Source organism: Ovis canadensis, chromosome X (assembly GCF_042477335.2).
Source record: "Ovis canadensis isolate MfBH-ARS-UI-01 breed Bighorn chromosome X, ARS-UI_OviCan_v2, whole genome shotgun sequence".
Taxonomy (NCBI): domain Eukaryota; kingdom Metazoa; phylum Chordata; class Mammalia; order Artiodactyla; family Bovidae; genus Ovis; species Ovis canadensis.
Genome location: NC_091727.1, coordinates 112,163,072 through 112,187,258, shown reverse-complemented (window position 1 = coordinate 112,187,258; position 24,187 = coordinate 112,163,072).

Genomic DNA, 24,187 nt, shown 5'->3' with positions numbered 1-24,187 from the left:
GTCGTTCCATGTCCAGTTCTAACTGTTGCTTCGAGACCTACATACAGATTTCTCAAGAGGCAAGTCAGGTGGTCTGGTATTCCCATCTCCTTCAGAATTTTCCACACTTTATTGTGATCCACATAGTCAAAGCCTTTGCCATAGTCAATAAAGCAGAAATAGATGTTTTTCTGGAACTCTCTTGCTTTTTACATGATCCAGAGGATGTTGGCAATTTGATCTCTGGTTTCTCTGCCTTTTCTAAAACTAGCTTGAACATCTGGAAGTTCACAGGTCATGTATTGCTGAAGCCTGGCTTGGAGAATTTTGAGCATTACTTTACTAGCATATGAGATAAGTGCAACTGTGTGGTGGTTTGAGCATTCTTTGGCATTGCCTTTCTTTGGGATTGGAATGAAAACTGATCTTTTACAGTCTTGTGGCCCATGCTGAGTTTTCCAAATTTGCTGGCATATATAGTGCAGCACTTTCACAGCATCATCTTTTAGGATTTGAAATAGCTCAGCTGGAATTCCATCACCTCCACTAGCTTTGTTCGTAGTGATTTTTCCTACCCACTTGACTTCACATTCCAGCATGTCTGGCTCTAGGTGAGTGATCACACCATCATGAATATCTGGGTCATGAAGATCCCTTTTGTACAGTTTCTCTGTGTATTCTTGCTACCTCTTCTTATTATCTTCTGATTCTACACTATATATAATTGTAAATTACTACAAGAGGAAACCTTTTAGTTTTGTAAGCTACATCACAAGAATAAATGGATCTCACCTTACAAAAATCCACTACCCATTTTAGAATATCTTTAAAATGTAAGGCATCTATATTTTGCAAACAACTTGTGGCAACATGTCCAAATAATTTCCATTTGAAGGAATAATTATAGTGTTTCTCTGGAAACACTGATAAGAAAACATAATTTTGAAATTTACTTGTTTTAGAGTAGGACTAGTGGTACTAGCTAAACATGAGGGATGTGACAAATAGTGAAGCTATCTGAACTGTTTCATATAATAATATTGTATCTGCTGTTTACAGCTTAAATTAGGTGCAATTTTAAATACTGAGAAATTATAAATATTAAAATGAATTTTAGAATTATGTATTATAACGTATATCTGGACTAACATTTCTTTCTACCTACTCTTCTGCAAATAGATACAAAAAAAACATTCATATATCATGTAAGTTAACTTAATAATTCAATTAATTTTAAACTTATGGCATTAATTTTACCCAAAACTTTGACCTCATATATCCATCAGTGTTTATAGTATAAGCAGCTATTGATTCTCCCAAGTAATTTTTGATGGAACATGTATAAGAAGTTCCCCCTCAAAAAAAAAAAAAAAGAAAGAAAGAAAGAACAACAGAAATTTCCTTTTGGGAATCAGTAATGTAACTAATTCTTGATTGAAGGACACATACCAGTTTCAGCTGTAGAGCTCATTTTCAAGTCTAAGGAGAAGTGCTGCTAAAATATTGCCTAAGATTAGCTTGATAAAACTCAAATTCACAATGCTCTTCTATTATTTAAGTGAGCTTATATTAAGTGTTGGTTTTTTTTTTTTTTTTTTAAGAATTGGGCCTGAATAAAGTTGAATCTCCCATCATTGAAATTTGACTACACAGTTTTCATGTGTTCATTCATTCATTCAATAACAACAGCCACAATAAATATATATCTGGAGAGACAGACACATAGGGAGAGAAATAGAGATTCTGGGTCTACATTGGTGAAAAAGTGAGGTGCAGCCTCTCCTTACAATGAGTTTACAATCTAGTTAGATGAAACAAGTTAAAAATGAGAAAATTTCTCCTTGTTATGAGTGCTACAAGGAAGATAAAACACGGTAATATGACAGCTGTTATGGTGAGGGTTGACACCGGTAACAGACTGTTTGGGGATTGCCTAGGGTTTTGAAATTTTAGGAGAGACTGAGTGAAGAGAGTAATTCAAGATGAGAACAGCTGGAGGGAAAGTGTTCCATGGGAAATATAGAGTAGAAGGATCCTAGCGGCAGAAATGAGCATAGAGTGTGCAAAGAATAGAAAAAAACGTAGTGTCACTGAAGCATAAAAAGGTAAGGAAGAATGGGAAGAGTGGGGCATCAGACTGTCAGCCTTTGCATGCTGTGATGGGCATTTTTATTGACCTTCCAAGCATATCAAGGGACACTACGTATCATAGTATGTAATTATTATATATTATATATGTGGTTTCCTAACAGATGTGTAACACTACCTTGTATTTATCACAGTGAAGGTTATTATGATGACACAATTGTATTATTATATGTTAATATATTATTATATTAACAAGATTGCTGAATTAAGATTGCACATATAAAATTTTAAAATTCATTGATGTCTTATGATATGCCACTTAGAAGAGTAAGTGCTATGTATAACATTTAATTAAATCTTCATGACAGTCTTCTTGTGTAGGAATTTATTATTACTCCCTTCCCTTTTGGGGGGCTTTCCAGTGGCTCAAGTGGTAAAGAATCTGCCTACAGGAGACATGGATTCAGTCCCTGGGTGGGGAAGATCCCCTGGAAGAGGAAATGGCAATCCACTTCAGTATTCTTGCCTGGGAAATCCCATGGACAGAGGAGCCTGGAGGGCCATAGTCTTTGGAGTCTCAAAGAGTTGGATGTGACTGAGCACTACAGCATCCCCCTCTGCCCCTTTTTTTTCCACCAACAGATGAAGAAACTGGAAATTTAAGGACTTGCTCAAGGTCATAGTGATAAGAAGTGGAGCTTGGATTCTTAGAGTTTTTGACTTCAACAAACCCACATGATCTGTAGAAGATTTCACCTCCTGAACTTGTCAAGGTCTAGGTGGCTAGCAAGTCAGTGTATTCAGCTGATTCATGGGTAGTGGTGATATTAATAACTCAAATTCAGTGAACAAGCCTTGTTCTAAATACTTAAAATGTGTAAAATCATTGAATACTTACACCAATTTTATGAAGTAGGTATTACTGTAACTTTCATTTTATAGATGAGGATACTGAAGCACAGAGAGGCTAAGCAAGCAATTTGTCTTATGTCACAAAACTGGGAGAAAGGCAGTGCCAGAGTTTGAAGCCAGGAGTCTGATTCCAGAACTTATGCTCTTAACAATTATTCTTTAAATGCCTCTCAAATGTAAAATTTAAGAAAGATAAAATTCAAGGCACCAAGTGAGGCCAACAGACCAAGTATTGCTTTGGTCTTTTAGGTCAGACCAAAGCAAGTACTGCCTAGAAGCCTGCGGGGGGCGCTCCGCAGAAAGAGAAAGGCAGTGGAACTTCCCTCAGCAGAGCTGAGGGGTCAAGCGAGACACATCAGACACGACAGGGGTTCCGGCTAAGCAGCTCCCGGCTTATAAAGGCAAGCGGGGTGGGGGGGGGGGGTTTGCAAGGGACCTTCCATAGTTGCACCAACCACGTTAAAGGTCAAATCGTCATGTGCCATCATTATAACAGGAGTCTATGGTGATCACACGCTGTCCATGTGCACGGAAATCAAGAGAGCCAATCAAAAGTTTTGACAAACAACATAGACCACGCTCCTATTTCTTCCGCCAGGCGCCATCTTAGTTTCCCACGCAAAGCTAGCCCTTCTCTTTTTCTTTTTTAAGGTTTCCCATTTAGGGCCCCCAGAAGCCTCTTACAGGAAAGAAGTCTTTCTGAGGGCCACCTCCCTCAAGTCACCAGAGCTAAACAAATGTGCCCTTATTGTTTCTCCACAGATGCATATTTAACATTTTAGGAGGCTCATTTTCTTTTTTCTTTCCTATCTTCCTTCCTTCCTCCCCACCTCCCTCGCTCCCTCTCTTTTTACTTTTGTCTCTTTCTGATATATTGTAGAGTGGCCATGGATCACTAAATGAAAATAGAACTACCCCTCTCTGCTCCCTCCTCTTGTCAGAACAACAACAAAGATGCCCAGAAAATTCCAGGAAAGTTTCTTAGGTCAACCAATGTGCTTTTGCATATCTACACCTTAGGGTAAGCCTTTCTATGTACTAGGATAGAAGGGAAGGACCAATCTTTGAGTGTCAGCTATGTGTGAGGCTATACCTTTATTCGTGTGTATACACATCTTGTAAAATTTTACAGTAATTTATAACCTTGTGAGGTGGGGATATTATCTCCAACTTGCATATAAGGAAAATCAGAATTAGAATTTACCTAGGGTCTTACAGTAGTAGAGAGGGAAATTGAGGTCTGAATAACAGGCACTGCATCACAATGCCTGAACACATATGATGGCTACCATGCTGTTTCAGCTGTCTTGGTCACATCAAGAACCTTTTGATATTTACCTTAGGCATGGTTGGGGATATATCTTCTTAACTCATGATTAAGAGTTTCATCTGAGAGATATATCTTTAGAATATTCCAGATGATCAGGGATTCTTTTATTCTTTAGTAGCTCACTGTTTCTTAGAGTTCCCATCTCTTCCAGAGCAATAATTCAACTTAGGGCTAAGGGCTCTGAGATGCTAGTCTCAAAAAAGGCTGTGAAACATTCATCTCTAGAAATTTTAGATAATAGAATTGTTTGCTATTTTTCTAGTTAGAGTCACATTCTGAAGGCATGGAACTAGATTAATTGAAAAGAAATAATTTTTAACCATGTGATTAACAAAAAATAATTGTATACTGAAAGTAAGTGGCTATGAGTTAGTATAATTGTCATTACTTTTATCCTATACATTTTCCCAATAACAACTTTTCTGTTAATTTAGATGTCAATTGAACATAATTTCAACTACATTATTTAAGAGCTAGGAATAGACTGTGCTATAAGAAGAAATTTGTTTACTTTCAAAAGTAGAATGCTGACTAACATGATCTGAGGATTATTATAGCAGTAAAATGATTTATTTTTGAGAAGGTCTAAGGCTCAAATGATAAAGAATCTGCCTGCAGTGCAGCAGATCTGGGTTCGATCCCTGGGTCGGGAAGACATCCTGGAGAAGGGAACAGCTATCCTGTCCATTATTCTTCCCTGGAGAATTCCAGGGACAGAGGAACCTGGTGGGCTACAGTCAATGGGGTCACAAAGAGTTGGACACAATTGAGCAACTAACAATTTCACTTTCAAAGGTGGAAAGTGAAAAGGCTAGCATTTAAAAATCAATTACAGAAAACAATCTAATTTTGACTGCAGTTTTCTTCCATACTGACATCATAGCATTAGCTTGCAAATAAGAATTTTTCTATATCAATGCTGTCATTTTAAAACATTTTTAATTGAAGGACAACTGCTTTATAATATTGTGTTGGTTTCTGCTTTACATCAACATGAATCAGCCATAGGTATACATATGTGCCCTCCCTCTAGCACCTGCTTTCCACCTCCCACCCCATCTCACTGCTCTAGGTTGTCACAGAGCACCGGGTTTGGGCTCCAGTTATTAGTTTTGTTGTTATTCAGTCACTCAGTTGTGTCTCACTCTTTGCAACCCCATGGACTGCAACATGTCAGGCTTCCCTGTCCCTCACTATCTCCCTAAGTTTGCTCAAACTCCATTGAGTCAATGATGCCATCCAACCATCTCATCCTCTGTTTCCCCCTTCTCCTCCTGCCCTTAATCATTACCAGCATCAGGGTCTTTTCCAATGAGTTGACTCTTCACATCAGGTGGCCAAAGTATTGGAGCTTCAGCTCTAGGATCAGGCCTTACAATGAATATTCAGGGTTAATTTCCTTTAGGATGGACTGGTTTGATCTCTTTGCTGTCCAAGGGACTCTCAAGAATCTTCTCCAGCACAACAAGTCAAAAGCATCAATTCTTCAGTCCTCAGCCTTCTCTATGGCCCAAATCTCACATCTATATATGACTACTGGAAAAACCATAGCTTTGACTATACTGACATTTGTTGGCAAAGTGACGTCTCTGCTTTTTAATATGCTATCTAGGTTTGTCATAGCTTTTCTTCCAAGGAGCAAGCGTTATTGAATTTCATGGCTGATTCTAGAAGACCTACAAAACCTTCTAGAATTAACACCAAAAGAGATGTCCTTTTCATCATAGGGGACTGGAATGCAAATGTAGGAAGTCAAGAGATACCTGGAGTAACAGACAAGTTTGGCCTTGGAGTACAAAATGAAGCAGGGCAAAGGCTAACAGAGTTTTGCCAAGTGAATGCACTGTCATAGCAAACACCCTTTTCCAATAACACAAGAGATGACTCTACACATGGACATTACCATGTGGTCAATACTGAAATCAGACTGATTATATTCCTTGCAGCCAAAGATGGAGAAAATCTATGCAGTTAGCAAAAACAAGACCTGGAGCTGACTGTGACTCAGATCATGAACTCCTTATTGCCAAATTCAGACTTAAATTGAAGAAAGTAAAGAAAACCACTAGGCCATTCAGGTATGACCCAAATCGATCATACAGTGGAAGTGACAAATAGATTCAAGGGATTTAGATTTGATAGACAGAGTGCTTGAAGAACTATGGACAGAGGTTCATGACAATGTACAGGAGGCAGTGATCAAGACCATCTCCAAGAAAAAGAAAGGCAAAATGGTTGTCTGAGGAGGCCTTTCAAATAGCTGAGAAAAAAACAGAAGGGAAAGGCAAAGGAGAAAAGGAAGTATATATCCATCTGAATGCAGAGTTCCACCTATTAGTCCTCTACATTTTGAAGAGGGTACTATTTCTTTTTTTTTTTAATATAAATGTATTTATTTTAATTCGAGGTTAATTACTTTACAATATTGTATTGGTTTTGCCATACATCAACATGAATCCGCCACAGGTATACACATGTTCCCCCATCCTGAACCCCCCTCCCTCCTCCCTCCCCGTACCATCCCTCTGGGTCGTCTCAGTGCACCAACCCCAAGCATCCAGTATCATGCATCAAACTATTTCTTAAGATGTGTTTGATAAGTTTGCTCATTTAATGTTTTGCTCTTGAAACTCAGTCTTATTTGAACATCAGCGATAATGTTTTCAGTATAATTATGACAATGCTGTAGGTTATTTATGTTGCATAAATCTTTTAATGTTTGTAAAATAGTTTCAGATTTATTCCAGTTAAGGGCCAATTTATTCTCCATTTCTCCTCACTCCTGCTAATATTACTATTATGTATTTAAAAAATAACCTCTGCCAATGTTATAGAGAAATATTTTATATAAATATTTGCATTTCTTTGATTGTTTATCATCCTTGTACAGAATATTTCAAGTATTCTGATTGTCATTTATTTTAGGAATTGCATTTTCCCCTCTCTTGCCCATTTTTGTCCTATTTCAGATTTTTTCTAAATCAGTATAAAACATTTATTTATATTAAACATATTAACTTATTGTCCATCATATTCAATGCAAGTTATTTCTTTATTTAGTTCTTTGACTTTAGTTTTGCTAAAAGTGGATGTTTATTTTAAAACAAATTTGCATGTAGGCAATAGTGTCAGGCTTACACATGTGATATCCTTCTACCTTTGCATTATTTCAGTCATAGCTGAATTTTATTGTGATAATAAAATTTGATCATAACTGATTTCTGGCTAAGTTTACTTATATTTTCTTGCTTATTTATTTCTCCATCTATATGATGGCATTGCTTTGTTATTTTTTTTAAGATGGAAGAAGAGAGGGAAGAGATTTTGACTAGAATTTTATTATATGTGTAATTTTGAGGAGAATTTTTGTAACTACAACATCCAGTCTTACACTTTTCCCTCGGTTTATTTACATCACTTTTTATCTATTCCAATATTAAAACTATTTTTAAGGTCATGCAAATATATGTACTGTACATTTTCAGTTAAAATTATCCTAAGACATTTTACATTTATATTAATGTTGCTATTTTCAATAAACTACACGTGTGTCATTATTTACTTCCCACTTTTTACACCTTTTTAAAATTTTATTGTTATGTAACTAGGTCTATAGTGTTATGCTGAGTAAAAGTGTTGATAGTGACCTTACACATCTTGTTCCAAATTTTAATGAAAATGTTTTTAACATTTCACTGTTATGTATTATGTGTGATATAGTTTTTTTTTTAACTGTTTTTTTGACAGTCCTGGTGTCTGAATGATTCCCTGGGCCCAGCAAAGGGACCAAATTTCCGGAGCCTTGAAGACAAGGGATAACGCCCCAAAATACGGACTCATTTTCCACTCTACCTTGATTGGCCGAGCAGCTGCCAAGAACAAAGACCGCATCTCCCGATACCTAGCAAACAAATGCAGTATTGCCTCACGAATCTATTGCTTCTCTAAGGTGCCCACCAGTGTTTTGGGGGAGAAGCTTTGAGATCAACCTTTCTATGAGACTAGAGAGATTCCCTGAAAGAATCTGGATGTCATGAAGGAGGCAATGGTTCAGGCAGAGGAAGTGGCTGCTGAGATTACTAGGAAGCTCGAGAAATATCTTCCTAGTGGGGCATAACTTACAGAGGTATTGCCTATTTCATTGCCTAGAGCCCAATAAAAATAAAAACAAACACACACACACAAAACCAGCAACTGTGTTTTGAGGTATAATTTATATATCATGTAAGTTACTTATTTCAATTGAATAAGTGAATGCTATTTAGTAAATTTACTGAGCTCTAAAATCAATCACTCCAACATGATTTAAAAAGGTTTCCAGTTCAGTTTAGTCACTCAATCATGTCTGACACTTTGGGACACCATAAACTGCAACACACCAGGCTTCCCTGTACATCACCAGCTCTTGGAACTTGCTCAAACTCATGTCCATAGAGTTGGTGATGCCATCCAACCATCTCATCCTCTGTAGTCCCTTCTCCTCCTACCTTCAATCTTTCCCAGCATCAGGATCTTTTCCAATGAGTCGGCTCTTTGCATCAGGTGGTGAAAGTATTGGAGCTTCAGCTTCACCATCAGTCCTTCCAATGAATATTCAGGCTGATTTTCTTTAGGATTGACTGGTTGGATCTCCTTGCAGTCCAAGGAACTCTCAAGAGTCTTTTCTAACACCACAGTTCAGAAGCATCAATTCTTCAGCTCTCAGCTTTCTTTATGGTCCAACTCTCACATCCATTCATGATTATTGGAAAAACCATAGCTTTGAATATACAGACTTTCGTCAGCAAAGTAATGTCTCTGCTTTTTAAAATGTTGTCTAGATTGGCCATAGCTTTTCTTCCAAGAAGCAAGCATCTTTCAATTTCATAGCTGCAGTCACCACCTGCAGTGATTTTTGAGCCCAAGAAAAACATGTCTGTCACTGTTTCCATTGTTTCTTCATCTATCTGCATGAAGTGATGGGACCAGATGCCATGATCTTAGTTTTTTGAATGTTGAGTTTTAAGCCAGCTTTTTCACTCTCCTCTTTCACTTTCATCAAGAAGCTCTTCAGTTCTTGTTCACTTTCTGCCCTAAGTGGTATCATCTGCGTATCTGAGGTTATTGCTATTTCTCCTGGCAATCCTGATTCCAGCTTGTGCTTCTTCCAGCCCAGAATTTCACATGATATACTCCACATATGAGTTAAATAAGTGGGGTGACAATATACGTCTTTGATGTACTCCTTTTCCAATTTGGGACCAGTCAGTTGTTCCATGTCTGGTTCTGACTGTTGCTTCTTGACCATCACCCCACAAAGATCCCTCATGCCCATTTTCAGTCATTCATTGAATATTATTCAGCCATGAGAAAAAAGGTAAGCCTGCTTTTTACAGAAATAAGGGTTATAAGATATTTAATGAAACTAGCCAGACAAAGACAAATACTGTATTATCTCATTTATATGTGGAACCTTACCAAAAGTCAAACTTGTAGACACAGAAATTAGAATGTTAGTTACTAGGTGGTATGTGGTGGGAAAGACAGGGAGATTGTATTCAAAGACTACATGTCTTCAGTAACAAAATTAATAAGCTCTGGGGATCTAATGGTGACAATAGTTAATAATACTGTATTGTTTTCTTGAAATTTGCTGAGAGTCAACTTAAACATTATCATCACAAAAGTAAAACAGGTAACTAAGTGAGCTGATGGATGTATGAGTTAACCAGATATTGGTAATCATTTCACCAAGTATATTTATGCCTAATTGCCACTTTAAATATATACAATTTTATTTGTCAATTATACCTCCATAAAGCTGGGGGAGGAAAAAGATTGCAAATAAAACACTGCCTTGAGTTTCCAGCCTGCTAGCCTGCTTTTGAATTTTGGATTCAGGCTGTATTATCAGCTCTTCCCTGAATTTCCAGCTTGCCAGCCAGCTTTACAAATTTCAGACTTGCTAGTTTTCACAATTGTGTGAATGATGTCATCAAAATCAATGCCTTATTCCCTCTCAGTGTATGTATCTGTCTCTCTCTGACACATATATATGCATATTTTATATATGATATTTTTGAGTAATCTTTTCTTACTGTTGCATTTTGGGTGTATTTTTCTAAATTTTTCATATTTAAAAACTTAAAAAAATATACTTATTTTGGAAGTTTTCATTAAGCTATTTTCAATGTTCCTGTTATTTTTCTAACTTTTTGGTTAAGTAATTCATTTGCTTCTTTAAAAGTAATTTGGAGAACAGTGTGGAGATTCCTTAAAAAACTGGAAATATAACTGCCTTATGAACCAGCATTCCCACTGCTGGGCATAGAACACTGAGGAAACCAGAATTGAAAGAGACATATGTACCCCAATGTTCATTGCAGCACTGTTTATAATAGCCAGGACATGGAAGCAACTTAGATGTCCATCAGCAGATGAATGGATAAGAAACCTGTGGTACATACACACAATGGAGTATTACTCAGCCATTAAAAAGAATACATTTGAGTCAGTTCTAATGAGGTGGATGAAACTGGAGCCTATTATACAGAGTGAAGTAAGCCAGAAAGAAAAACACCAATACAGTATACTAACACATATATATGGAATTTACAAAGACAGTAATGATAACCCTGTATGCGAGACAACAAAAGGGACACAGATGTATAGAACAGTCTTTTGGACTCTGTGGGAGAGGGACAGGGTGGGATGATTTGGGAAAATGACATTGAAACATGTATAATATCATATAAGAAATGAATCGCCAGTCTATGTTTGATGCAGGATACAGGATGCTTGGGGCTGGTACCCTGGGATGAACCAGAGAGATTGTATAGGGAGGGAGGTGGGAGGGGGGTTCAGGATTGGGAACACGTGTACACTAGTGGCAGATTCATGTTCATGAATGGCAAAACCAATACAGTATTGTAAAGTAAAATAAATAAATAAATAAATAAATAACAAAAAAAAGTAATTTAACATTGGCTTGATTTAAGACAATATATATGTTTAAAATTTATAGAATCCTATTGAATCCATGTTGAATTGGCTGCTACTCTTTTAAGCTCTCATTAAACTCTAAATCTTTTCCCCACAGGGGATGGGGGGAGAAGGAGATTTAGAATTTAATGAAAGCAGAGAGAGGGTATATACATATACATATATATATATATATATAATTATGACTGATTTCTGCTGTTGGCCAATCAAGGTGACTCAGGAGATGCAGGTTTCATCCTTGGATAGGGAAGATCCCCTGGAGAAGGGAATGGAAACCCACTCCAGTATTCCTGCCTGGAGAATCCCATGAACAGAAGAGCCTGGTGGCTATATAGTCCATAGTGTTGGAAAGAGTCAGACATGACTGAGAGCCTGAGCACACACACACAACAGAAACTAACACAACAGTGTAAAGCAATTTTCTTCCAATTAAAAAATAAATTAAAAAAATTAGTTTTAGAAATGAGAAAAAAAAAATATTTCCCTCTCTACCACTACTAAGAAATCACTGGTGAGTTTTTACCACAAGGTTGATATGCTTTGATTTGTAATTTATATCATTTATTCTATCTAACATCAGCATGGGATATATACTGGCTGGGAGTAATGTTGGTGTAAAGGAAATCTGTCAGAGAGTAACCAGATAACTATGTGTATAGATAGTAGAAAGAAGAAGAGATTCAAGAGAGTTTAAGACATGCAACCAATAGCATTGAGTAACTGATTCAAATGGTGAATGAGAAAATATCAGGTACAAGAGGAGAAGTAGGTGGTAGGCCAGAAAAGAATATTTGAATTTATAGGATCTGTGTGATAGCTATATGGATATTAAGACACTAGATGGATTTGTCAGCAAGGTTTAGTTTAAAGATACAGACTTGTGAAGAAAATCATGAGCTCTAAGAATCAATTTAATGACTCAGAAAAATTAAGGAGAAAACAAACAAACAAACAAACAGCTATGATTAGAATCCTAGGGAACATCTAAATTTAACATATAGAGAAGGGTATCCCATAGAGGAGTGTCTTCATCAGTTTGAGCTGCTACTATATATATATAGCCTGTGTAGCTCAAACAACAAATATTTGTTTCTCATAGTTCTGGAGACTAAGTCTGAGATCAAGGAGCTGGTAGATTTTGTGCCTGATACAAGCCTGATTCTTGGTAGCACACTACCAACTTCTTGTTGTGTCCTCGTGTGGTAGAAAGAGAGCTAGAAATATCTCTGGGATCTCTTTCATAAGGACACTAGACACATTCATGAGGATTTCCCCATCATGACCTAATTGTCTTCCAAAAGCTCCAAAGGCATTAAGTTTTCAACATGTGAATTTAGGGGAGACACAAACATTCAGTCCATAACAAGGAGCTTGAGAAGAAGAAAGTTAAGTATGGGGAAAATCAGGAAATAGTGGTATCACAAAGCCCAAAGGTAAATAGCATTCCTGGCTTGCCCTTTAAGTTTGAGTATCTTTTAAGTAGCAGCCTGATGGAGTGTGAGAGGAAACAGTTTATGAATGCCTTCATTTGGCACCATTGCTCATTAAATATCATCTTTGTAAGATCTCATTCCCATAGAATTGGTTTGTGCTATGAACTCTGTGTTCTCCCTATTTGTTATAGGCCTTACTTGACTCTCATTCACAGAAGCTGATGAAACTGGGAACTAGTCTGCAGAGGAAAAATGTTTAGCAATGAATTTGGTAATGGAGTCTTTTTAGTCATAGAATTTTTTACAGGTTCTTTCAGCAAAGTTAATAGGACAATAGCACATTACATCTGTAGTAGTTTTATTTCACTGCTGAATGACTTGCACTGTATTTATTCTTTCCATTCCTTAAAATTCCAACTATTATTGAATTCTGTGCTGTCATGGGCTATGATCAAACATTAATAATATTTCATATTCTAAATGTTTTGTTCACTAAAAATACACATGAAGAAAAACTTGGTTTTGAAATATTATTTTGGTCCAAATTCTAATGCCAGTGAAGGGGTATGAAAACTAGAGACACAAGAAAATATAGTCAATATAATTGCTCTCCTCTCATTTACCATCTTTTTTCCCCACTAGATTTAATTTACTCATCATTTTCACTTTAATTGTTTTTATACCTTGCAAACTGTAATAGTCAAAAAGGAAATAAAAGACTTACATATTTTCAATAGTTTTAATTTGGGAGTGTTTGCACACAGTTTGCTGACAGTTCTAAAAAACAGTGGAATAGTCAACTGATCTAGTTTAGCTTTCTCCTAAAATCTCTTCATACCAAATGTCAAAAGATTAAAATACACTAGGTTGTGTATGCCCTTGGGTACATAGGGGAGTAAACAAATCTTTTTCCTCTACATATCTTCTGTCTCTGTCCAGTACCTATAACTTAGACTAATGAAAGACAGCTTAAGGAGAGAAAAACAAATAGAAGTTTTTAACCTGTGCATGATGCATGGATAACTCTAAGAGGTAGTTAGAACTTGAGGTTATCTAACATCCTAACAAAAGAACAATGAATTTTTAGAATTGTGACAAGACAAAGGAAAAGGACTTGGGCATATCATGAGACAGCAAGTAGATGGGGAAATTAATACTAGAGGAGTACCCCACGTCCAAGGTCAGGGGTGGCGGCCGAGAGGAGCTACCCAACACTGGAGGTCAAGGGCTGTGGCCGAGAGGAGCTACCACGCACCCGAGGTCAGGGGAGGCGGCCGAGAGGAGCAACCCCATGTCCAAGGATCGGCGGCTGCACGGGCACAGGAGGGAAGAGAGGAACTACTCCACCTTCAAGGTCATGAGGGGTGGCTGTGAGGAGATACCCCTCTTCCAAAATAAGGAGCAGTGGCTGCACTTTGCTGGAGCAGCCGTGAAGAGATAGCCCACGTCCAAGGTAAGAGAAACCCAAGTAAGATGGTAGGTGTTGTGAGAGGGCATCAGAGGGCAGACACACTGAACCATAATCATAGAAAACTAGCCAATCTGATCACATGGACCACAGCCTTGTCTAACTCAATGAAACTAAGCCATGTCATGTGGGGCCACCCAAGACGGGAGGGTCATGGTGGAGAGGTCTGACAGAATGTGGTCCACTGGAGAAGGGAATGGCAAACCACTTCAGTATTCTTGCCTTGAGAACCCCATGAACAGTATGATAAGGAAAAATGATAGGATACTGAAAGGGGAACTCCCCAAGTCAGAGGTGCCCAATATGCTACCGGAGATTGGTGGAGAAATAACTCCAGAAAGAATGAACGGATGGAGCAAAGCAAAAACAATACCCAGTTGTGAATGTGACTGGTGATAGAAGCTAGGTCCAATGCTGTAAAGAGCAACATTGCATAGGAACCTGGAATGTCAGGTTCATGAATCAAGGCAAATTGGAAGTGGTCAAACAGGAGATGGCAAGAGTGAACATCGATATTCTAGGAATCGGTGAACTAAAATGGACTGGAATGGGTGAATTTAACTCAGGCGACCATTATACCTACTACTGTGGGCAAGAATCCCTTAGAAGAAATGGAGTAGCCAGCATGGTGAACAAAAGAGTCCAAAATGCAGTACTTGGATGCAATCTCAAAAACAACAGAATGATCGCTGTTAGTTTCCAAGGCAAACCATTCAATATCACAGTGATCCAAACCTATGCCCCAGACAGTAACGCTGAAGAAGCTGAAGTTGAGTGGTTTTATGAAAACCTACAAGACCTCTTAGAATTAACACCCAAAAAAGATGTCCTTTTCATTATAGGGGACTGGAATGCAAAAGTAGAAAGTCATGAAACACCTGGAGTAAAGGCAAATTTAGCCTTGGAGTACGGAATGAAGCAGGGCAAAGGCTATTAGAGTTTTGCCAAGAGAACACACTGGTCATCACAAACATTCTCTTCCAACAACACAATAAAAGACTCTACACATGGACATCATCAGATGGTCAACACCAAAATCAGATTGATTATATTCTTTGCAGCCAAAGATGAAGAAGCTCTATACAGTCAGCAAAAACAAGACTGGGAGCTGACTGTGGCTCAGATCATGAGCTCCTTATTGCCAAATTCAGACTTAAATTGAAGAAAGTAGGGAAAACCACTAGACCATTCAAGTATGACCTAAATCAAATCCCTTATGATTATACATTGAAAGTGAGAAATAGATTTAAGGGACTAGATCTGATAGACAGAGTGCCTGAAGAACTATGGATGGAGGTTCATGACATTATACAGGAGACAGGGATCAAGACCATCCCCATGGAAAAGGAATGCAAAAAAGCAAAATGGCTGTCTGGGGAGGCCTTACAAATAGCTGTGAAAAGAAGAGACGTGAAAAGCAAAGGAGAAAAGGAAAGATATAAGCATCTGAATGCAGAGTTTCAAAGAATAGCAAGGAGAGATAAGAAAGCCTTCCTCAGCGATCAACGCAAAGAAATAGAGGAAAACAACACAATGGGAAGGCCTAGAGATCTCTTCAAGAAAATTAGAGATACCAGGGGAACATTTCATGCAAAGATGGTCTCGATAAAAGACAGAAATGGTATGGACCTAACAGAAGCAGAAGATATTAAGAAGAGGTGGCAAGAATACATAGAAGAACTGTACAAAAAAGAGCTTCATGACCCAGATAATCACGATGGTGTGATCACTCTCCTAGCCAGACATCCTGGAATGTGAAGTCAAGTGGACCTTAGAAAACATCACTATGAACAAAGCTAGTGGAGGTGATGGAATTCCAGTTGAGCTATTTCAAATCCTGAAAGATGATGCTATAAAAGAGTTGCCCTCAATATGCCAGCAAATTTGGAAAACTCAGCAGTGGCCACAGAACTGGAAAGATCAGTTTTCATTTCAATCCCAAAGAAAGGTAATGCCAAAAGAATGCTCAAACTACTTCACAATTGCACTCATATTGCACACTAGTAAAGTAAGGCTCAAAATTCTCCAAGCCAGGCTTATGCAGTACATAAACCGTGAACTTCCAGATGTTCAAGCTGGTTTTAGAAAAGGCAGAGGAGCCAGAGATCAAATTGCCAACATCTGCCAGATCATGGAAAAAGCAAGAGAGAAAAACATCTATTTTTGCTTTATTGAATAGGCCAAAGACTTTGACTGTGTGGATCACAATAAACTGTGGAAAATTCTGAAAGAGATGGGAATACCAGACCACCTGACCTGCCTCTTAAGAAATCTGTATACAGGTCAGGAAGCAACAGTTAGAACGGGACATGAAACAACAGACTGGTTCCAAATAGGAAAAGGAGTACATCAAGGCTGTATATTGTCACCCTGCTTATTTAACTTCTATGCAGAGTACATCATGAGAAACGCTGGGCTGGAGGAAGAACAAGCTGGAATCAAGATTGCTGGGAGAAATATCAGTAACCTCAGATATGCAGGTGACACCACCCTTATGGCAGAAAGTGAAGAGGAGCTAAAAAACCTCTTAATGAAAGTGAAAGAGGAGAGTGAAAAAGTTGGCTTAAAGCTCAACGTTCAGAAAACGAAGATCATAGCATCTGGTCCCATCACTTCATGGGAAATAGATGGGGAAACAGTGGAAACCGTGTCAGACTTTATTTTGTGGGGCTCCAAAATCACTGGATATAGTGATTGCAGCCATGAAATTAAAAGACTCTTATTCCTTTGGGAGGAAAGTTATGACCAACCTAGATAGCATATTGAAAAGCAGAGATATTACCTTGCCAACAAAAGTCTGTCTAGTCAAGGCTATGGTTTTTCCATTGGTCATGTATGGATGTGAGAGTTGGACTGTGAAGAAGGCTGAGCACAGAAGAATTGATCCTTTTGAACTGTGATGTTGGAGAAGACTTGAGAGTCCCTTGGACTGCAAGGAGATCCAACCAGTCCATCCTAAAGATCAGTCCTGGGCATTCTTTGGAAGGAATGATGCTAAAGCTGAAACTCCAGTACTTTAGCCACCTCATGTGAATAACTGACTTATTGGAAAAGACCATGATGCTAGGAGGGATTGGGGGCAGGAGGAGAAGGGGATGACAGAAGATAAGATGGCTGGATGGCATCACTGACTCAATGGACATGAGTTTGAGTGATCTCCAGGAGTTGGTGATGGACAGGGAGGCCTGGCGTGCTGTGATTCATGGGGTTGCAAAGAGTCAGACAGGACTGAGGGACTGAACTGAACTGAAGTGAAGAGTAGTTTTACCAAGTTTGTTATGCATATTCCCCTGGGGCTATTAAGGGTCTAGAGTTGTCTTCTGCTGCTAAGTCACTTCAGTAGTGTCTGACTCTGTGAGATTCCATTGATGGCAGCCCACCAGGCTCCCCCATCCCTGGGACCTCCAGGCAAGAACACTGGACTGGGTTGCCATTTCCTTCTCCAATGCATGGAAGTGAAAAGTGAAAGTGAAGTTGCTCAGTTGTTTCCGACTCTTAGCGACCCCATGGACTGCAGCCTACCAGGCTCCTCCATCCATGGGATTTTCCAGGCAAGAGTACTGGAGTAGGGTGCCATTGCCTTCTCCAAGAGTTGTCTATAATGCTTAAATCTTGTCCTTCTTGGTAGAGAGGAAAGTGCAGTTGTGCTGTGCTTAGTCACTCAGTTGTGTTCAATTCTTTGCGACCCCTTGGACTGTAGCCTGCCAACTCTTCTGTCCATGGGGATTCTCCAGGCAAGAATACTGGAGTGGGTTGCCATGCCCTCCTCTAGGAGATCTTCCCAACTCAGGGATCAAACCCAAGTCTCCTGCTTTGCAATCAAATTCTTTACTGTCTGAGTCACCAGGGAAGCTTAGAGAGGAAAGTGCAGACACTTTTTCGAATTTGTATCCTGGTTTACAAATTTATATATCCTCCTATTTAGGAGAAGAGCAGATAATTTTTCTTCTATCTGCTTCTTCTTAATTACTGTCAGCTCAAAAAAAAAAATCTTTATGTCAAGGTGGCTTATTGGGGGTGGCATATTCTGCTACCATTCACTCCTGTCCTTCAAAGAGAATTTGGGTGGCATGGAAGTACCTGATTTTAAAGGCAATGCCTTTCTGATGAAGAAAGTTTTACTTCCAAATGTAATTCTTCCTTTGCCATACTTGATGTTGTATAGTGCATATTGGATAGGATTTCTGGGGTTTTTTTTGAGGATGTAACTCTAGCTCAACTTGAAGGCTTCCAGCTTTAAAACAAATGGGAAGATGGTCAGTATGCAAATTACAGAAGAAGCAGATACTGGGAGGAATGTGATGAGTTCAGATTCACACATATTCATGTTTTCAGTTTGATTTCATATGGGACATCCAAGTGGTGATACTGAATATGTGGCTGGAGTTTATAATTCAAGGAAAAAGCTTGGAGATGCAAACTTGAGATGGATTAGCTTATCTGTAGAAATTGAAGCCATGAATATAAAAAAAGATTTTCCCAGAAAGAAAGTGTGGAAGATGTCCAAAATAGCACATGAAGAAAATCCACATTTACTGGTTCATTTCAGTTCAGTTCAGTCGCTCAGTCGTGTCCGACTCTTTGCAACCCCATGAATTGCAGCACACCAGGCCTCCCTGTCCATCAACAACTCCTGGAGTTCACTCAGACTCACGTCCATCGAGTCAGTGATGCCATCCAGCCATCTCATCCTCTGTTGTCCCCTTCTCCTCCTGCCCCCAATCCCTCCCAGCATCAGAGTCTTTTCCAATGAGTCAACTCTTCACATGAGGTGGCCAAAGTACTGGAGTTTCAGCTTTAGCATCATTCCTTCCAAGGAAATCCCAGGGCTGATCTCCTTCAGAATGGACTGGCTATATGCTACAAATTAATTCAATTAAAATAGTAAATATTTCTTCAGTCAGTTCAGTTCAGTCGTTCAGTCGTGTCCAACATCTTGTGACCCCATGGACTGCAGCACATCAGGCTTCCCTGTCCATCACCAACTCCATCAAGTCGGTGATGCCATCCAACCATCTCATCCTGTCTTCCCCTTCTCCTCCCACCTTCAATCTTTCCCAGAATAAGGTTTTTCTTTTTTTTTTTTTTCCAGTGAGACAGTTCTTCACTTCAAGTGGAGATTCAGCTTCAGCATCAGTCCTTCCAGTGGATATTCAGGGTTGATTTCCTTTAGGATTGACTGCTTTGCTCTCTTTGCAGTCCAAGGGACCCTCAAGAGTCTTTACCAACACCACAGTTCAAAAGCATCAATTCTTTGGCACTCAGCTTTCTTTATAGTCCAACTGTCACATCCATTCATGATTACTAGAAAAACCATAGCTTTGACTAGACAGACTTTTGTTGGCAAAGTAATGTCTCTGCTTTTTAATATGCTGTCTAATTGGTCATAGCTTTTCTAACAAGAAGCAAGCATCTTTTAATTTCATGGCTGCAGTCACCATCTGCAATGATTTTGGAGCACAAGAAAATCAAGTCTATCACTATTTCCATTGTTTCCCCATTGATTTGCCATAAAGTGATGGGAATGGATGCCACGATATTCATTTTCCAAATGTTGAGTTTTAAGCCAGCTTTTTCACTCTCCTTTTTCACCTTCATAAAGAGGCACTTTAGTTCCTCCTCACTTTCTTCCATAAGGGCAGTGTCATCTCCATGTCTGAGATTATTGATATTCTTCTGGCAATATTGGTTCCAGCTTGTGCTTCATCCTGCCTGACTTTTAGCCTGATGTACTCTGCATATAAGTTAAATAAGCAAGGTGACAATATACAGCCTTGATGTACTCCTTTCCCAATTCAGAACCAGTCTGTTGTTCCATGTCTGGTTCTAACTGTTGCTTCTTGACCTGCATACAGATTTCTCAGGAGGCAGGTAAGGTGGTTTGGTATTCTCATCTTTAAGAATTTTCCACAGTTTATTGTGATCCACGCAGTCAAAGCCTTTGGCCTAGCCAATAAAGCAGAAGTAGATGTTTTTCTGGAAGTTGCTTTTTTGATGATCCAACAGATGCTGACAGTTTGATCTCTGTTTCCTCTGCCTTTTCTAAATCCAGCTTGTACATCTGAAAGTTCACGGTTCATGTACTGCTGAAGCTTCACTTGGAGAATTTTGAGCATTATTTAACTAGTGTGTGAGATAAGTGGAACTGTGTGGTAGTTTGAATATTCTTTGGCATTGCCTTTCTTTGGGATTGGAATGAAAACTGACCTTTTCCTGTCCTGCGGCCACTGCTGAATTTTCCAAATTTGCTGGTCTATTGAGTGCAGCACTTTAATAGCATCATCATTTAAGATTTGAAATAGCTTAACTAGAATTCCATCACCTCCACTAGCTTTGTTCATAGTCATGCTTCCTAAGGCCCACTTGACTTTGGACTCCAGGAAGTTTGGCTCTAGGTGAGTGTTCACACCATCATGATTATCTGGGTCATGAAGATCTTTTTGTATAGTTCTTCTGTGTATTCTTGCCACCTCTTCTTAATATCTTCTGCTTCTGTTAGGTCCCTACCATTTCTGTCCTTTATTGAGCCCATCTTTGCATGAAATATTCCCTAGGCATCTTGAATTTTCTTGAAGAGATCTCTAGTCGTTCCCATTCTATGGTTTTCCTCTATTTCTTTATATTGACCACTGAGGAAGGCTTTCTTATCTTTCCTTGCTATTCTTTGAAACTCTGCGTTCAGATGGGTATACCTTTCTTTTCGTCCTTTGCCTTTAGCTTCTTTTCTTTTTCAGCTATTTTTAAGGCTTCCTTAGACAACCATTTTTCCTTTTTCATTTCTTTTTCTTGAGGATGGTCTTGATCACTGCCTCCTGTACAATGTCACAAAACTCTGTCCATTTCTTAATTGCTTATTATGTCCAAATTTTGCTGCTTAAGTATTTAACAATGAAAATTTCATTTAAATCTTCATAATAATCATATGAGATAGATGCTATTTTTTTTTCATTTTACAGATGAATAACACTCTTACAGAGGTTAAGTGACTTGACCAAATCATATATCCAGTAAGTAGTACAACCAGGAATTTGACTTAGTCCATGCTCTTGACCATTGTCATATGCTTTCCAAATATGTATTGACCAAGCATAATACAAGGCACTTGAAATTCAGCAGTGAAAAAGACAGATAATCCTGCTTTCATGGGGCTTACTATCTTGTGGTGAAATAAGTCTTATACTTATAAGCTGTAAGTGAAATCATAAGCTTAAATTGCAATATCAGCTATAAGAAATTAATTGGGGTAATATGTTGGTGGGTGTAAAGATGGGGTGAGAGCCATTAGATAAGTTAGTTGAAGAAGACATATTTAATAGTATTTAATGTGAGATCCAAATAATGAGAAGAATCCAGGAAAAGAGCTTTATAGGAACAGAGAACAGCAAATGAAAATACCTTGAGATAAGATAGGATGAACAAAGGGAAAAGTGACATCAGAGGAGCATGGAGTAGGCAGGAGTCAAAACTACATAAAGCCTTGCAGGCTGCAGATAATAGTTTAGACTTTATTCTAAGAATAATAGAAGGCATTAGAGAGTTTTAAGGAGTCGTATGATATTATTTATACATAAAAATAGCACCTTGGTTGTTCCATGAATAGATTGAAAGTGAGGGAAAGTTTTAGTTGCTTAATTGTGCCTCACTCTTTGTGACCCCAAGAACTGTAGCCTGCCAGGCTCCCCTGTCCATGAGGATTCTGCAGGCAAGAATACTGGAGTGAGTTGCTGTTCCCTTCTCCAGGGGATCTTCCCAAACCAGGGATCGAATCTGCCTCTCCTGAATTGCAGGTGGATTCTTTACAGTCTGAGCCACCAGAGAAGCTGAATAATAAATTGGAGGGAGGTTAAAGTGAGAGGCACAGGAAGACCAAGAGGAACTTCCTACAATAATCCATGCAAGACATGATGGTATCTCATTTTAAAGTAGTATCAGTGGAGATGAGAGGAAGACCACTTTGAAATATATTCTGGATATCGATACTATAGAACAGGCTGATTGATGTGAATGTAAGAAAAGGGGAGGAAAAAAAGTGATTTGTAGCTTTTGGGTCTGAGCAACTATGAGGACATTGATTCCATTTATTTAGAAGGAGAACAGTGGTCAAGGAACATGTTGGTGAGTGGGAAATCAATAATGTTGTTTAGGTAATGGCTGAGTTAGACTTGTCCATTAGTTGCCAAAGTGGAAAGGTCAAGTAGAAAGTTGTAAATACGTCTGTAGCTCTGAAATAAGTTCTAGATTGTAGTTTTAAATTTAGAAGTCATCAACAGACAGATAATAAGATCACTTAAAAGGAAGAGAGATTTAAAATAAGAAAAGAAGAGGGCACTGAAGTCCCTGGGATTTCAGATTAAGGTACATGATTGTTTGGGGATTGGATACAGAAGAAGCAACTTCACTCACTCATATGTAGGAAGAACTGGCAAAGAAAACCATAAAGGAATAACTAGTGCAATAAAAATAATTGACAATTTAACAACTCCCTTATTCTTAGGATACACTGCTCCACTGGCTTTGGTGAAGATGTACATTTCTAGTTTTCCTTCATTGCACAAAGTAAGTAATTGGCTTTCAATAGGAAAAGGTAAACTTCTTCCTTGAGAAGAAGAAGATAGAAATATGAATACTAACACAGCTAAGTTTATAGATTTGGTTGAGAGAAGAAAATGTATTTCTCTTCTGATGACTTGTGATCTCAGTGAAGCATGTGCTCAGTTGCTCAGTCAAGTCCTACTCTTTGTGACCTCATGGACTGTAGCCCACCAGGGTCCTCTGTCCATGGGATTTTCCAGGCAAGAATACTGGAGAGAGTTGCCATTTCCTCCTCCAGGGGATCTTCCTGACCTAGGGATCGAACCTATATCTCCTGAGTCTCCTGCACTGGCAGGCAGATTCTTTACCACTGCGCCATGAAGTGTAAGGTGATGCAACAAAATAAGGGTAAAGATGGAAAGAGCTGGTGGAGAGAATCATTGAATAATATTAAGCAAGAATGATCGGAGAAGGAAGGTAATAACCAAGACAGAATGATATTATGGAAACTTGGAAAATGAAGAGTTCAATTAGATGGAAGCAATCTGTGTTATCAAATGTTTTCTGGAAGCTCATTGACATAAATAAAAGATTTTACATCAGAAAGTTATTCTTAATGAAAGCAGATGCAGCAAAGTAGTAAACCAAGAAGCCAGAGTACAGTGCCTGGGGAACTGTGCAAGATAAGGGTATAGAAACTGCTAGGGAGGACAGATTTTTCAAGATTTGTCCAGAAAAGAAGGGAAGTGAAAGTAGCAAGAAAAAGTGACTTCTTTGAAGGAGAGCCTTATTTTATTTTATTATTTATATTTAACTTTTGCTAGTTTTATTGAAAAATACTTTACATGTTTGAGCATGTGATTATAGGAAAGTATCCAGTAGAGAAGGAGAGGTTGATAAGAGAGAAAGGAGAGTGGATAATTGATGAAGCAAAGTCCTGGGGGAAACTACCTGGGATGAGGTCAAGAACACAGGTGGAATTGACTGTAAATTTGACATTGTGGTTACAGACTATTCTAAGAACATTTATAAAAGAAGTTTGACCTCAACATTTTTTGACATTCTCTTCAGAACTATAATGTATTTTGTATTCTTAAAGGTATTCATTGATATTTCAATGTTTTTTATGTTTTAAGTTATCTTACAGAAAATTGCTTAATCCAACCAGTCCATTCTGAAGGAGATCAGCCCTGAGATTTCTTTGGAAGGAATGATGCTAAAGCTGAAACTCCAGTACTTTGGCCACCTCATGCGAAGAGTTGACTCATTGGAAAAGACTGTGATGCTGGGAGGGATTGGGGGCAGGAGGGGAAGGGGACGACAGAGGGTGAGATGGCTGGATGGCATCACTGACTCGATGGACATGAGTCTGAGTGAACTCCGGGAGTTGGTAATGGACAGGGAGGCCTGGCGTGCTGCAATTCATGGGGTCGCAAAGAGTCGGACACGACTGAGTGACTGAAC